Source organism: Cavia porcellus, unplaced genomic scaffold (assembly GCF_034190915.1).
Source record: "Cavia porcellus strain 051 isolate PalLab524CR breed Dunkin Hartley unplaced genomic scaffold, mCavPor4.1 scaffold_7, whole genome shotgun sequence".
Lineage (NCBI taxonomy): Eukaryota > Metazoa > Chordata > Mammalia > Rodentia > Caviidae > Cavia > Cavia porcellus.
The window spans coordinates 93,484,133-93,498,235 of NW_026947490.1; the positions used below are offsets into that span (position 1 = coordinate 93,484,133).

General features: G+C 41.6%; 1 protein-coding gene and 1 long non-coding RNA gene across 4 annotated transcripts in view; one reads left to right on the plus strand and one right to left on the minus strand.

Moving 5' to 3' along the window:
- Popdc3 (popeye domain containing 3) overlaps positions 1–3,534 on the minus strand; it is a 21,801-nt gene extending 18,267 nt beyond the window's left edge. Inside the window, exon 1 of the mRNA XM_063253948.1 lies at positions 3,381–3,534. The gene's annotated coding sequence lies outside the window, so the exon portion shown is untranslated. The remainder of the gene's footprint in view (positions 1–3,380) is intronic.
- Positions 2,979–11,857, plus strand: LOC111755694 (uncharacterized). 3 transcript variants are annotated; one of them, XR_010048969.1, is made up of 4 exons: positions 2,979–3,164; positions 4,193–5,166; positions 8,527–8,638; positions 10,362–11,857. It is a non-coding gene; the product is annotated as an uncharacterized LOC111755694 (long non-coding RNA). The 3 variants fall into 3 exon arrangements; XR_010048967.1 differs by having other exon boundaries at positions 2,981–3,164; positions 4,193–5,141; XR_010048968.1 differs by having other exon boundaries at positions 2,982–3,164; positions 4,193–5,141; positions 8,527–8,613.
- The last annotated feature ends 2,246 nt before the right edge of the window (positions 11,858–14,103 follow it).

Consider the following 14,103-nt stretch of genomic DNA (forward strand, 5'->3'; position numbering starts at 1 on the left):
ACCTTGACTATCATTTCTTCTTTTAGTAAAAATGTTATTAAATTTTAATTTTTAAAAACATCTCTATTAATTCCCTATGAAAAGAAAAATCTTTAAATTGTAGTGTTTCTTTGAGCAAAAAAACAGCTCATGAGTCAGGCAGAACTCAGTACCAGAAGAGGTTCAGCACCGACCCAGCAGCACAAGCAGCAGATTTTCATAAACCTGAGACAGAAGCCAGCAGAGAAAGCTCTTGATTGGCTACAGCTGTGTACTTGCCTTGACTGGGGATGACGTGGCAACGTGGTTGCCTGTGATTGGCTAAAACTCAGCTTTTTGTGACTGGGTGAAACCTTGCTATTTGTTACAAAAAAAAATTTTAAATTAGGTTTTGATTTTTTTCACATACAAAATTAAGTTACAGTTTCTTATAAAGGAACTCAAAGTAGGGAGAGGCTCAAGCTAATGTCTTCTGCTTATTTAACAAAATATCTTTTATATAACCATTTTTGTCCTACAGCAATATATTGTTTGTACAAGTGCACAGAAAGACATAAAGAATATTTTCACTTAATATTACAGGTTAGAATTCCTGAACAGTAGGATTCTAACTTTTTTCTTTGTATATGTATATTATCTGCATTATCTGGATTCTTTATAATGATTTTAGAAAACAATAAGGTGATTGTATGTTAAATTTTTCTTGCCTTTTTCTATTTCTTTCCCTCATTTCTGGCACTGGGGACTGAACTCTGAACTGTACACCCAGTTCTTTCTTTCTTTTTTTCTTTTACTTTTTTTGAGACAGGGTCTTGCTATGTACCTCACTGTGTAGCCCAAGCTGGCCTCAAATTCATGCCAATCCTCCTGCCTCGGCCTCCTGAGTGCTGGGATAATGAGTGTGTACAGTGTACTGCATTTAGCTCAAAATTTTAAAAGCAAAAATGTCACAGAGTATAATAAAAATGTGTGACCCCAACATTCAGAACAAACATTAACAATGTCGTATTTTTTTTTAGATTTTTTTTCATAATGAAGAAAAAAATCCACAAAATATTGAAGACCACCATGGATTTTTTCCCAGACCATTCTCTGCTCACCTATTCCCTATATAGTGTGTCCATTTTTAAACATGTGAAATACATACATACTAGTCAAAATACATATAAGCAAAAAATGAAATGTGGAATTACAAATGTCTCATGTGCTTTTATACATTTGTACTTAATTTTTTCCAATGAATAATTTTAAACATAAACAAAATAGAAAAAATAGTATAAAATAAACCACTACCCATATACCCAGACTCAACAGACACCAAGACTTTGTCACATCAAATATCTGAAAATTGCTTGGCGTAGTGGCACATGCCTGTCGTTCTAGCACTCAGGAGGCTGAGGCAGGAGGATTGTCACAAATTCAAGGCCAGTCTGGATTACATAGTGAGTTCAAGGCCAGCCTGCACTTTTGTTTCAAAAAAAAAAAAAAAAAAAAAAAACCTCAAAATTTGTGAAAACTGAAATCAACACTGTATTCCTCTATTCAGCCTACAGTATGTTTTAGTCAGTAGACAACCTCCAAGGAAGGCAGGGAGAACCCAGATTAGCTGTGCTACCTCATACTACGAGCAGGCACTGGATCTCAAAACAGCAATGCACTAGGAGTCCCAGCAGCTCTGCAATCTGAACATTAATTACTGCAGGCTAAGTGTCCCCTTTCACGCTGACTCCACCCCAGGCTGTTTCAGGAATGCACGAATTAACCCCTGTGTCTCCGGGGTTGCATCTCTGTTATCCTCTAGGTGATTTAAATCAGCAATTTTTTGTTACTTATTTACTTAATGTAGAGAATACCTGTTGTAGCTTTGACTTTAGACGTTTGACAGAAGGAAGAAACATTTTGTCTTTTCCTTAGAGAAAATCCTAATTGATTCAATATACTTACCTATTAATTAGAGGCAAATTCATTCTTTGATGGGCTATAAAACCACCTGACCAATACCATCATTACAATAACTACCTCAACTGCAGTGTTTAGGCTTGTGAACCTATCATAAATATTTTTCACATATTTTTGGAATTTCCTTTTGAAAGTTCTTGTCTGCAACGTTGCTAACGTATCTTTGTATATTGTAGTAAATGCTTTGTAACATTTTTGATGTTTCCTGCAGACTATTTCAAAACAAACCAGCATGAATGTGCTAATGTGTCAACCCTATTATTGTTGTAGCAAGGAGGTATGGGACTTGGGATACACGACACATTTTTATTTAGTAGCATACAATATAACCATATAAGATCACAGGATGCACAGTGGTTCGGCTATTCTGAGAGACTGTTATGACCAAAGAAACTCAACCATCAAGTGCCTTCCATTTAAATGTATAAAAGTTTGTGGGCAGATACTATCTTAATCTAGATTTAAGTTAATATTTGTATCTCCGACTCCTGAAGATGTATACAGAATTCTTCGGACAAGGAAGAACCTTAGAGATTGTCTGGGATCTGAGAAAGGCTAAATCCCCTTATTTTGCAAATGTGCAAAACGAGAGCCAATTTTTATGTAGCTCTCATTTGGTTTGTCTGCCACGAGAACAATGCCAAGTTACTGTACTAGGCACAAGCGATGTTTCCATCCAACGGTTCCTCGAGTTAAAAACAAGAGGAAAAAACGCCCACAAACTTAATGTGAGCAGGCACCAAAAGTGTTTTAAAGGATGCTATCAAATTCAATTGCAGTTCACGGATCTGCAAATTCAAAAGTAACAATATAGGAATTAGAAATGAAAATTTACTCAAAAATTCAGTAAATTTAGTTATTCAAATTATGTCCAATTCTACTTTTCCGTGAATGCGTTGTGTATGTTTAAAAATTATTGAAAAGCACTATTTTAAAATTGTTTACAAGTATCTCGTGGCAAAACAAACCAAAACAAAAACATAAACTGCCCTGTCCCCTGACAGTATTTTGATTCTGTACCTTTAATCTTTTTCCAAAATACAGACACCAAAACTCGTCCCCCTGGAACCGACTCGCACCAAGGGAAGTCGGCGGCTGGCAAATCTCGTTCGTCCCGCAGGGGCCCCCAACCGAGCGAACCCCAAACCCGAGCTCCCCGGGGAGAGGGGACCCTGATCCGCCGGCTCAGCGGTGGGGGCGCTCGGCGACGCCTGGACTTTCTCAAGGTGAACCCCGGGACCGCCGGGTCCCCCGCTCACTATCCTCCCCTGCGACTCCTGCTGGTTTTGGGGGCCCCTCCCGCACCCCCCCGCACCCCCACACCCCGGGTCCCCGGCTCGAGCCCCCACCCGGGGGCGGGGCTGCGCGGAGGCCGCGCCCGCGAAGTTCTGGGGCGCCCTGGGTGCGGGTGCGGGTGCGGGTGCGGCCCGGGTCCCCCTTACCTCTCCGCGCCGCCGCAGCGCGCTGCGATTGCGCCCGGGCTCCGGGGGGCGCAGGGCCCGCGGGGGTGGGGTGGGGGCGGGGCGGGGCGGAGGTGGGGTGCGGTGGGGGCGGGGTGCAATGGGGTGCGGTGGGGTGTAGTGGGGTGGGGGGGCGGGGTGCAGTGGGGTGAGGGTGGGGGCGGGGTGGGGTGCGGTGGGAGCGGGGTGCAATGGGGTACGGTGGGGTGTAGTAGGGTGGGGGGGGCGGAGTGCAGTGGGGTTAGGGTGGAGTGCAGTGGGGTGCGGTGGGGTGGGGGTGGAGTTGGGGTGCGGTGGGATGTGGTGGGGGTGAGGGTGGAGTTGGGGTGCGGTGGGGTGCGGTGGGGGGGCGGGGTGGGGTGCACTCCCCGGGCTCCGGCCCCTCGCTGCCCGGTCCTGGTGGCCGCCGCGGAGCAAAGTTTCCAGAACCGTCCTCGGCGCGGAGCCGCCGCGCCCTCCCACTGTAAGATGAGCCCAGAATCCGCGGTCGTCGCCGGCAGCCAATGGAACAGGCACCCCGCTGCCCAGCACAGGGAGCAAGCCCAGGACAGAATGACCAGCCGGGTGGGAATATTGGGGCGTAGGGAACAGGGGTTCACTGGCGCTGCCCAAGTCAATGAGCCTGGGTGGTGGGTAGGAAAAAAATGGGGCGAGGGCCTAAACTTCCATAAACGAATAAAAAATTAAAAATTCAAGTGACACAAAGGTTGCAATAAGCGAACGTGTGTAGTTTAAACCAATAATCGAGTGCAATTTGTGTTCTCGTGCAGTTACCAAAGTTTTGTTTTATTTAGGTGACCGGTGAAAAGCTGTGCAAGGATTTCCTGGATTGTGCCTTTTGGTCACTTCGTTTTATGTAACAATATTGGTAACAGCGATGGCGGGAACGAACCAAGAGTCGGTGTGAGACCCACCGTAACTGCACACAGTGAAGACAGATGCCAATCACCTCCTCGTTATTGATGCTACAACTAATAGTCAAAAAACATTGGAATTCCTGTCCACCGTAAATGGCTAGAAACCACCCACTCCCAGACCTTTGCTTTTACTCTTCATTCTGAAAATTTGCTCAGATGTTGGAAACCCAGTTTAAACTGAATTTATACAGTCCACAGTGTGGGCATACAAATTTAAAATATGGCCACACAAGTAGGAAAGTTATGCACCTTGGGGTCAGATGTAATCTGGGTTTAGATTTGGCTTCTTATTTAGTGTTCAACGTTTTACAAATGTAAGGATTATATTCAGGATTGTTACCAATCAAAAACTCAGAAACAACGGAGATGCTACGTGGCAGATTCCCGGGGTAGTGCCAATGATTTGCAGCACCTGATCTGCGTGGTGGGACGGCCTCCACTGTGGGTTAGGGGCTCGGTGACACACCAATGTAGGGACGGTGGAAACTGTCACTCTATGACTACGACACATCATGAAGCATCCTCTTGCTAGCAAACTGCCTCTGGAGACTCCCATTAGGCTTGATGAAGGAAGCCGCCTGTGGGGAAGTCCCTGGAGGCAGGAAGTGTGGGTGTCCTCCCAGAGGTGGCCAGCGGTTATCAGGGCCCTCCATTCTCCAGACATAGAAGACTGAATTCTCTCACCCAACGACCTCAGCAGTGGAGTCTCTCCCGTCAAGCACTCGTGAGACCAGATTAGACAGCAGGTCAGCTGCAGCTGTTTGAAGGTCTAAGCAGAGGACAGTCCGTCCGTGCCTGGCTCCTCATTCACCCCCGGATCGTGCAAGTGAGCAGAGGCAGTCCAGTCTTTGGTGAATGTTGTGTTAAATATTACTATCCTGTTGTGTGCTAATTTTTCTGTTTCCTCAAAGCTTCATGTGCTTTTCCCTCCGTGTACCATAGCAGAGTCTCCCTGAGACAAAAACCGTGCAGGAACAGTGTCCCACGACGTGCGGGACTGCTTGGAACAACCAGCTGCACGTCTGCTCCGGACACTGCATTCTGAGACCCAAGGGCTCGCTCTCCGCAGGTCCTCCCAGTTCTCCGCTGTGGTTAGCCGGAGACACAGCTGGGCCTCCAGCTGCACAGCAGTATTTCTGGTGAAGACCTAGGCACAAGCACAGTGCTGAGTCATGTCTCTTCACCAACCTATCCTCAAGCTTTCGTGTGAGCCACCAGTCTCTGCTTCCCCCTCTAGGGCAGCCTGCTCTCCATCCACCTCAGCCTCCGGGTCTACGCGTGTACTTGCTTGCTAATTGCCCCTGTCTGCAGCTGCAGTGACACTTGTACCCTCCCCTCCGCTCCCCTTCTCCCCTCTCCCATCTCTTTCCTCCTTCCATGAGTCCTTTATTTATTTATTTATTTATTTGGTCTTTTTCCTTTTTATCGGTACCGGGGATCGAACTCACGACTGCCTGCTTGCAAGGCAGGCGCTTATGCCGCTGAGCTAAATCCCCAGCCCCGAGTCCTTTATTTTTAATCCCTCAATAATTCTCCCTAATTTTTTCTCTTTCTTTTTCTTATTATTTTTACTATACAAGTAGTAAATCTATACAATGCCATATAGTATATTTGTGAACCATCTTCAAACAACATAGCTTGCAACTCTGTTTCCTTCACACACGTTTCTGTAAATCATCCTTTTAAATGCTTGCATATGATTGTAGTATTAGTACATCAATGTATCCATCCTATTAGCTAGATGTGTATTCTTAGTATTTTGATGCATAATGCTATGTGCATGACTTTCTAAAAATTTGATTTATTTTATTTGTGTGTGTGTGTGTGCATGACTTTTGAGGCACATGTACAATTTCTCAAAGATCTACATCAAGAGGTAAGCCCAGAATTAGGTCCATTTTTATTTTATTACTAATTGACAAACTCTTGCACGTGGCTGAGGTTGTTCGGATGCCTGTCGTCCTGTAGGAGAGCTCTCCTGCCCTGTCCTCTGCACAAACCCTACTAACACTCGGTATTACTCGACTTAAGATATTTAGCTCTGGCTTTTTCTAACATTTCTTTCGTTGCCCTGTTGTTTTGATCTTTTCTTCCCTGTCTCTCCTCTTGCGTTCTGTTGTCTTCCCCACGCATGCTCCCTTTCTTATACACTCTGTCCTCTTTCTCTTTTGTTTTCTCATTTTCCTCTATTTTGTCTTAACTTACTAATCATAAATTTTGAACATTTATTTGATTTTCAACCTAATTTATTTCATAATGAAGATGATAAAAATATCCATGTATCAACAAATGTACAGTCACAAAATAACTGCCAGTGGCCACAATATGTTCTTTGTCGTCCTTGTCCTGCTCAACTATGTTTTATTGAGTTACAATGCTTATAAAATTAACCGTGTTAAAGTGTGCAATTCAGTGGCATTTAGCACACTCATGACGTTGTGCAACCAACATCTATATCCACTTCCAAAATGGTTTAGCTCCTCAAAATGGAAACTTAAAGCTTTATTCTCCAATATCCTCCTCTTCCAGTCACTGGCAACCACTAACTCTTCCATCTTCGTGGACAAACTCTTCTAAACACTTTATGTAACTGGAGTCGGGCATTGTTTATCCAGTCCCTTTCACTTAGCACGATGTTTTTGAGGTGAATCCAAGAAATTTCATTCATTTTTTTTTTAAAAGGACTGGAGAGCGCCCGCAGGTCTCAAACCACCGGACTAATCTGCCCGGGCGGTTGGGAAGCTAACCCTAACCCTAACCCTAACCCTAACCCTAACCCTAATCCTGACCCTAACCCTAAGGAATCGCTGGGCTAAAGCCAGACCTAATTTCATTCTTTTTTATAGCTGACAAATGTTCCATTTCATGGACATTCCACAACTGGTTAATCCACTCACCTGAATAATTCTTGGGTATTTCTACCTTTGACTGGTACTATGAATGGTATTGGTATAATGTATTGTAGTTTTGTGTTTAGTTTTTTGAGAAATTGACAAAATGTTTTCCTTAGCTGCTGTACTATTTTACATTCCTACCATCAGTAATGACGGTTCTAGTTCCTCCACATCCTGAACAACACTTGTTATTGTCTATCTAATAAATTGCAGCTATCTTAATAAGTCTGAATTACGTATGAAGCAGTATCTTGGTGTTATGGTGATTTACATCTCTTCAAGGACTATTTTTTGTTTTCATATATTTATCAATATTTGTATATTTTCTTTGAAGAAAAGTCTTTTTGAGTCCTTTGATGACTTTTCAGTTGAGCTGCTTGTCTCTGTGTTAGGAGACTTCTTTATAGATCTTTTGATACCAGATGACCAGTAGATGATTTTCAAACAGTTTTTTCCCATCCTGTGCATTGTCTTTTCATTTTCCTGATAGTCTTCTTTGATTGACTACAGTTTTTAAGCAATTTTAAATTTATCTATTTTTTCTCTTTTTTAGTTGTGTTTTGGGGTCACATCTAACAATTTATTGCTAGAAATGTCATGAAAATTATTGCAATATTTTTTCTAAGAGTCTTAGAAGTTTTGGTTTTAACTCTTGTATGGAGGTCGTTGGTCTATTTTGAGCAATTTTTGATATATATATTGTGAAATAGGGACTCAGTTTTGTTCTTTTGTATGTAAATATCCAATTGCCCCAGAATTACATGCTGAAGAGTCCATTCTTTCCCTTTGGGTGGATTTGGTACCCTTATTGAAATCAGTCGATCAATCACATATGTAATAAGTTTTTTTCTGGTCTCTCTATTCTACTAGACGTATTGCTCAATATGTAGATCCTTACACTAGTAGCTATTTTGATTACCAGTGGGTTTTTTTTTCTATATTGAAAGTTTTGAACTTAGGAATTGTGAATTTTATCATTTTGTTACTCTTTTTTCATAATTTTTTTGGCTATTTGGATTTCCCTAGAATCCAATATGAATTTTATGATTGGTTTTTTGCAAACAATAAAAAAAAAGCCATTGGGATTTATTTATTTATGTATTGATCCTCCTGCCTCAGCCTCCTGAGTGCTGGGATTACAACTGGGTGTCACCACACCTGGCTAATCCATTGGGATTTTGGTAGGGAATATAATGAACCCATAAATCTCTGTCAGTAGTGTGCCATGTTAATAATCTAAATCTTCTAAAGCATCAACCTGAGATGTCTTTCTTTTTCTTTGGGTGTGTAATTTCTTTTTCTTTTCTTTTTTTCCAGGCTCGTCCTGAACTCACTATGTGGCCCAGGCTGGTCTTGAACTCACGTAGCCCTCCTGCCTCAGCCTCCTGAGTGCTGAGATTGCAGGTGTGTACCACCACACCTGGGCTAGGTGTGTAATTTCTGCAATTTTTATACTTTTCAGTGTATCAGTCTTGTACTTCTTGGATAAATTTATTTCTTATTCTTTTCTTTTGTTCTTATTCTCCAGCTATCCTCCCCGCTCTCTTTCTCAAAAAGAAATTTTGGTCTAAGAACCAGAGCATTATCCCTCTTTAAATGCCAAATTTATTATAAAACCTTAGATCGAAGAACTCAAAAGTTACCAAGACCCCACGTCCTTCCTCTTCCTGAAATCTTGCTCATAGGAAGTCTTTGAGCTTTTCTTCTCTGTGCACAGGTTAGAGTCAAAACTATCAATGCTGCTTCCAAACTGAAAGTAGCATTTGTTTCAGGTAATATGAACCCCCGGAGCTTAGGACAGCAGAGCCTGCCTGAGGCTGAGTCAGGAAGTCCCCTAGGTGCAGGTCAGTGCGTAGGCTGACCGGCAGTCTCTACGGCGCTTGGGAAAAACTGTGGACATTTCTGTTGCTGTCTGAAGCAGACATTGTATTGTGTTTCTACGTTGTTCTTTCATTTTTCCTTTTCCTTTGCTTCCTCAAAGCCCTTTGAGTCTGTTTTCATTTGAATCTGCTTCTAAAATCAGTTCATGGAGAGGTGTGAGCGCTCCCAGGTTTTAGTCATACATTGTAGAAGACACCTGCACCTCTGTCTGCCCAGGAACCCTTAGTTTCTGGACAGTTTTTATACGTAACAGCAGGAATATTTACTGGGAGGGGATTAGGAGATCTCTGAGGCATTAAAGGTTCTTTTGAGTTAAGTGAATGCTGATCTTAGGATTTTAGGATCTCCAGTTGGTTTCAAATTTCATTCTACTGAGCATGCATCTTATTAAACATTTCCTTCAATCCCCGGTACCGACAAACAATAAAAATAAAAATAAATAAAACATTTCCTGAAAGATGAACCATGAATTCTGGAATGTTCCAATGAGGGCCTGGCAATTGTCAAAGTTTCATTCTTACCCCATAGTATATCCTTATTTAATGCAAGCAGTAAAAGATTTGTTAGGATAAAATTCTGCTTTTAAAAAACATAATATGTCCCTTTTTATACCATTTTTAAAATGTCATCACTATTTTTTGTAAATTTTGTTCTGAAAAAGACCTCTTGAAGAAATGCAATATTAGTTGAGTAATAGTTACTTCTCAAAATGGTGAATAAAAGTGATTCATATAAAAATTAGATTGAGCTCATTAATGAAAGGTATACAGTTATTTATAAAAAGATAAACAAGAACTAATTATGAAAAAATACCTATTCTACTCACTCAAATACTGAATTAATTGTAAGATAAATAAAAAAGAGGGAAATTGTAATTGTCAGTGTATGAAGTAGACAACATGAAGAATAAAAAAGCATAAAGAAATTTATAGGGTCAGGGATTTAGCTCAGTGGCATAAGCACCTGCCTGGCAAACGGAAGGTTGTGAGTTTGATCCCTGGTACCAAAAAAATAAATTAATAAATAAATAAAGTAAAAAAATTTTTTTGATGTTCACTTACCAGATGATGCAATTAAAATGCATAAATATTATGGAACTGAAAAATGAAACTCTTTTCACATAATATTGTAGCCATGCAAAGAAAGTATTATGTGTATCCTACATATGTAGGTATAATGTGAACACAAATTTGATGTCTATGTCATGTAAGCAATTGTTCTTAGAAAATTAGATGGGCAACAACTGTGTCTAATACCTTTTTTTTTTCTAGCTTATATCCAAGAGATTCAATTTTGGAAGTCCTCATATGAGACTCTAATGAGATTTGTGAAGAGACTTCATCCTACACCATGGCAAAATACAAAAATACAAAAAAGCAAAAAAACAGCTGTAACCAATCTTTGAGGCCCTCTGAGATGTGAGCTGAGAACCAAGTGCCAGGGCCACCACCGTGACGTTTATGGCACGTAGGAAGACTTGGAGTTTTCTGCACAGTGGAAGCCAGAGGTGCCCACTTCTCTCCATGCTCGTCCAATCGCAGCGTATGATGCAAATTCGTATAGAATGAATGTGGCCACCTCGGGCCACATGCTACTCTGGGCGTGACTAGATGGTCTTCCTGAGCCCTCCCTGCTGCTCTGTGGTTCACGGCCACAGTGTGGCAATGATTCCAATTTGGCCTCTCATTGTTAAATGCAAATTCCAGGAAAATACACTCAAGAAAAATAGAAAATTAGTGCCTAAAATATTCTGCTCTCGTATTTTCCAACTTGACACCTGAGTGAAATGATATAGTGGCTGTAAGATAAGGGAACAATGAATGGAACGTACCACCAGTGTCTACCTTACAGGTCATGGTTGGATTTGAGATATAATCCAAAGGGGAAAAAATGTTTTGCAAAAGTGTCTCACAATAATAAATCTTCTGTAAGGGCTTAACGCTAAGCTTTTAATTAAGAAAGCACACTTTAAGATTCAGTAACCTTAAAGGATTTTTAAATCATAAATTGCCTTTGAGTTCTAGAGGAGAAAATTAATATTCAGAATTAGTAGAGAAAGGGAGAAAATGCATATCAACCGAAGTCCAAAGGGAAGAGAGAGCCAGGGTGGGGAAATATGACTCCCTCTGCTAAGATTTCTATTAATTGTTGTTCAATATTAAACTATATTCCAAACAGTTCTGTTAGGAAATTGTAGTTGAGCAAAGTTTTTAAAAGATGTGCTAGCTTTTTAAAAATTATGTTTTCAAAAATATTAGTAGAGTATATCAGCATTATTTTTAATAGTTTCATGACTAAAGACAGTAAAACTCAAAAGAACAGTAGAACTTCATGGAAGACCATCAAAAGAGTGGGCAAAATACAAAGTCTTGACAGAGCAGAGATTAGACTGCTAATTCTGCCACTGCTGATTCTAACGGCCTTTGAAGTGGGCCTTTGTTGATGTTTCAGATGAGCAGAACACAGAACTGATTCCTTATGTTGGTTTTCACTGGTTGTTCACAGATGGTGAGATGATGTAGCTGTTAAGTAACATTTCCTCCTTTAAAAAGAAATGTGACTCCTTCAAGGTACCCTACTGGATTGGACCTGCAGAAAGTGTCAAACTGCTTGCCTTGTGTCCGGGCTTGCCTTGATTCAGTGAACTGATGCAATTTGAGACTGGCAATAAGCTATTTCATCACTATTGTTGTTACTGTTATCCACATATTTCTCAGTTTTGTAAGGTAAAGTAGGTATAGTAAATACGTGATCTTTGATATTAGAAGTGATGGTTTTCTTATTTTTACACCTTTTTCTTTTTTTATGTTGGACTTTATTGTATGTATAGTTAGAAAAAAGCAGTTAAAATGCAAAGAAATTATTAGCGAGAGCAAGCACAAAAGGAAAGGATCTTTATGAAGGACGAGGTCCCTCCCTTGTGGCCTCATTCACGTGACAGTTAAAGAGGGGAGATGTGCTGCTCAGGTGGTCATCGGTAGGGGGTCTGGCCATCAGTGAACTGGCCATCTTTCCTCTAACCGCATTGATCCACCACTGGGGGCCACGAGCCTCCCCTCTTCTTCCTCCGGGCCAGCTGGTAGGCAGGCCCGGGTGTTTTGTGCATAGTTGGTGGCATCCGTCTCTCGGTCACTCTTGGAGTCCTGCATGGGAGACAGACAGGTAAAGTGCACGCTGGGGAAGTGAAAGTGGCCACTGGACAGTCAGTTTTCCTGGGCTTGTCACTCCTCACCATGAGAGAGGAAGGCGCCTTACCTGGTCTCCTTTTTTAGGGGCGTTCCAGGAACCAGCTGAACCCTGCCCAGTTTCTCTCCCTTCAGCATATTTATGAGTGATGTTTAGAGATGCAGCTCCAGAACCAAAAGATGGAAAGACGCGTCCCAGGGGCCTCCCAGCCAGCCCTGGGTTCAGATGCACTGCCACCAAGTCGGCCAGCACTGAGGCTTCCCGGCTTCTCTGCATAAGTTATTTATGGCTCTCAAACCCAGCAGAGTCGTAATGTCCTTTTTATCCCTCTCTAAATCTCTGCCTGCTCAAACGAAAGAACTCTTGGGACTTCTTTTAAATCAGTTCCTGAGTCCTGTCTGGACTATCTCCACATCTACATATTTAATTGCAGCTGAGGAACTTGAAACTCAGCTTTTTCTCTAACAGACACTGAACAGTCTTCCGCAGGATGAAAGACAATTTGTGTCCCTTAACACCATATAATCATAAGTCCGAGCAGCAGAAACCTATTGTAGAAGGGAAATAGAAGCTTCTGTCTTCAAGAGCCTGAGATCAGAATTCTCCTCCACCATTCCTCTGATGGGAGCCACTGGCAGGCGATTTACTCTGTCTTGTGTTGATCCTTTGCAAATAAAATAGATAAGAACATGTCTAACATCACTATGAGGCATACAGGAGATGGTTTGTATAAACTCCTCTGTTTAAGCTCTACACATTTTGTCATATAAAAGGCCTTTAATTGAATACAAACCAATTCTTTCATCAGATGCCCTATGGAAGACATGCATTGTTCCAAAGCCGGAGAAAAACAGAAGACCTGCTGGAAAAGCGTACTATCCTATATTTTAGGGCACTTCAACAAGTAAATTTGAGTGCTTTACTTTTTTTTTAAGTGCTGAGTTTAGAGCTTAGCTCCACTTTAAAACCAGCCTCCTTGGGAAGACTGTCTGTTTTAGTTACTTTTCTCTCATTGGTGAGACAAACTATCTGACACCCAAATTAAGGCAGGAAGGTTTATTTGTCTCACGGTTTGTGGAGGTTTCAGTCCATAATCAGCTGGCTCAAGGCAAGTCGGCTTATGGCAGAGAGGCAACAGTTCATGGCTGCAGAAGGCACCAAAAGCCCTCCCTTATGTTGTGTGCAGCTCCCTGCCCCAGGGCAGCACTTACACTGCCAATCCCAGCACTAGACAATGAGCCAATGGCGAATTCTAGATTCAGGCACCTCCTCAAAGCTTGTCTCCCATGATGGCATGGGACTCTGAGAGGGACATCCAGACACAAGCCACAGCTCTGCTCCTTACAACGTTATGGTTGTTAGTAGTTTATAAAACAGTGACTATAACCCATTTTAAAAAGTGTTAGTGATTTTAGACTAACCGCCCCGAAGATAAATAATTTAACACTGATAGTTCTCACAAAGGAAAACTTGACTTAGAAATGGTTCCTTCAATCCCCAGAAATTCCTATGAAATAGAAAATACAAAAATAAAAATGCATGTATGAGCTGTGTTTAAAGGAGACCCAGTTAAGAGATAAAAGGTAAGTCTCCAGATTTTTAGAACAAAATGAAGTATTGCAAATAAAGCCAAGTTGCTTAGCTCTGACAGCAAATAAATTTAGTCTGTTTATCATATGCTCGTCACAGATAACAGCTGCTTATCATAGGCCAGGCACTCCTCAAGCACGTTACACACATTAAGAAATTTATTTCTACTTCCTGATAAGCAGGTGCTGTTTTCACTCTAATTCTCTACCGTAGAAGCTCCGTATGGCAGGAGAAATT